The sequence below is a fragment of the Macrobrachium rosenbergii genome, chromosome 36 (assembly GCF_040412425.1).
Source record: "Macrobrachium rosenbergii isolate ZJJX-2024 chromosome 36, ASM4041242v1, whole genome shotgun sequence".
Classification (NCBI taxonomy): domain Eukaryota; kingdom Metazoa; phylum Arthropoda; class Malacostraca; order Decapoda; family Palaemonidae; genus Macrobrachium; species Macrobrachium rosenbergii.
In genome coordinates, this window is record NC_089776.1 from 28,005,289 (window position 1) to 28,007,788 (window position 2,500).

The following is a 2,500-nucleotide window of genomic DNA, read 5'->3' on the forward strand; positions in this document are numbered from 1 at the left end:
TAGCCGCAACACCTGCCCGTAAATCACAGGTTCATCAATTCAGACATATACAGGAACAATGCATCACTATATTATTGTCATAAAGTAGCTTAACGATTTCTAGGCTCCTATAGGGCTCGTCCGAAGGATTTGTTTCTTGAATGAGAGATTAAAAATAGATCCAGTCCAAGGTAGAGAAGGTTAACAGCTAGTCGTGAAGAGACAAACGTAAAGGGCAGAAAGCGCCTGATGCGATGCAAAAACACTTAAGCTTATTCGTGCGTACGCCAAAAAAAAAAAAAATATGAGGACAAGTTTTAATAGAATATGAAAACCGTATAAAACCCATATATTAATGCCTTCATTTAAAAAAATTAAAACAAAACAAATTCTAGTGCAGTGTAAAAACAGTAAGTTAATCCCTACATAAAAAAATATATGCATAAGCCTTCGAAACTGTTTACAGTGTGACGCATTAGGCAGATCTAAAGGCGTATACACACTTGTTGCATATCAACGTATCCATAACCCTGTTGCACGGGATCGTATCAATGGGTGATACGCAATGATGATACGATACGTTGATATCGCGTATCCGTGTGTCGAATCATCGTTGGTGGTGAAACAGTGCCATTCAGTTCCATTTTGACAGAACGTGACGGCAAAAGACCAATGAATGGCAGATCGAGCACTTCGCGTATCTTTGTATCATATTTTGACACGCAACGATGTAACGCATCCCTGTCCACACTGGTACACAACGATGATACGATACGTGGATATGCAACGAGTGTGTACGTGCCTTTATGCGGCAACCCTTACGGAGATATCGCAATACAAGATGTAATGTTTTTATCATGTGACTTATAAATGAGAAATTTGTTTACGAATCAATAAACTTGTAATAATAAAATGCTTTCTACAATTATTTTCTCCGCTTTAAAATGCTAAGACAATAAGAAAGCAACTGTGATTGTCTAAACTGACAGACAAAAAAAAAATAAAAATTACCTAAATGTGTACGCAGTCAAAATATTAAACTTACAGCATGCCTTGTGCCGGAAAATGTCACTGTACTGGCACGCCAAAGAATTCACTCCAATCAACTATCTGCCTGTTCTTCAAATCTTCCGATGAAGTGCTGAAAACATTTTACTTGAAGAATATTGAGGGGTGTGGTGGACCAAGAGAACAACGAAAGATATATTTTCATTTTATAGAACAAGGCCCCATACTACTGATATAAAACAAAAATATTTGTAGGACGTCAGTGAAAAAGAGTTATAATAATAAAAAAACAGACTGCTTTGCACTGTATTTAGTTTTTTAAAATAATGAAAAAATGATGTGCTCTTTCTCTCATTAAAATAATAACTACAATATTTTCCCGAAATTATTTTCATAATCCTTCTTTTTATCTTCAAAAAATTAAAACAATATTTTCATTACAACCTCTCTCTCTCTCTCTCTCTCTCTCTCTCTCAAAAATAAAAAAAAATCTATCTCTAAACAATTTCCCTTTTCTCTTACTCTCGCTCTCTCCACCTAAAAATCAAAATATCCACTCTGGAACTACTTCCTCCCTCTCTCTCTCTCTCTCTCTCTCTCTCTCTCTCTCTCTCTCTCTCTCTCTCTCTCTCTCTCTCCCCTGCAAAATAAGTAAATTATCCCCCTCTCTCTTTCGAAAAATAAATAAATAAAAGCTGAAACATCATATCCTCGGAAACGATATCCCTGCCTCTCTCTCTCTCTCTCTCTCTCTCTCTCTCTCTCTCTCTCTCTCTCTCTCTCTCTCTCTCTGACGTTCAAAATACGACTCATTTTCCATAAAATAAAACGGATGACATAAATTCCGTACGAATGGAAGCAACGGAATCGAAATTGGATTGCCCACACTAATTGTACCTCAGACAAATGAGAGAGAGAGAGAATGCTGTGTAATGGATGCGACTATTACCATTTCGGAAAAAAATTACTGTTTCGAAAATATCTGCTGATTAACAGTGATGTCAAGTCAGCTACTGTTACACAATTCGGCAATAGGTACTGATACTACTACTACCATTACTACTGTTAATAATAATAATAATAATAATAATAATAATAATAATAATAATAATAATAATAATAATAATAATCAAAATTACCGAGTATTTATATACACCGAGCATAAATGGCCATTAATATGCAAAGCGACCTTTCACAGAACAAAATAACTATTTGTGAAATAAGAAAACATATATCCATCTGCACTACCTTAGTTATTGTCGATTACTAGTAATGTCTGAAAAGAATTTTGGATAAAAATTGCATGCCAATGTCTCTTAATTTATTTAATAACTTGTATTAATACAATGCTGGAACAGAAAATTTTTACCCATAATTACATAACATCATTATCATCATGCAACGTCAGTATAAATAGATATATGGTTTCTAAATAAACAGACAATATTTCGAATGTTACAGAAGAGAGAGAGAGAGGCAATACTTGGCGAAGAGAATGATGATTTATTACTGA

At 34.6% G+C, this 2,500-nt stretch overlaps 1 protein-coding gene across 1 annotated transcript in view; it reads right to left on the reverse strand.

Moving 5' to 3' along the window:
- The window catches only part of LOC136825035 (Kv channel-interacting protein 4-like), an 884,172-nt gene that overhangs the window by 783,506 nt on the left and 98,166 nt on the right, over window positions 1–2,500 (reverse strand). The gene's annotated exons all lie outside the window — the stretch shown is intronic.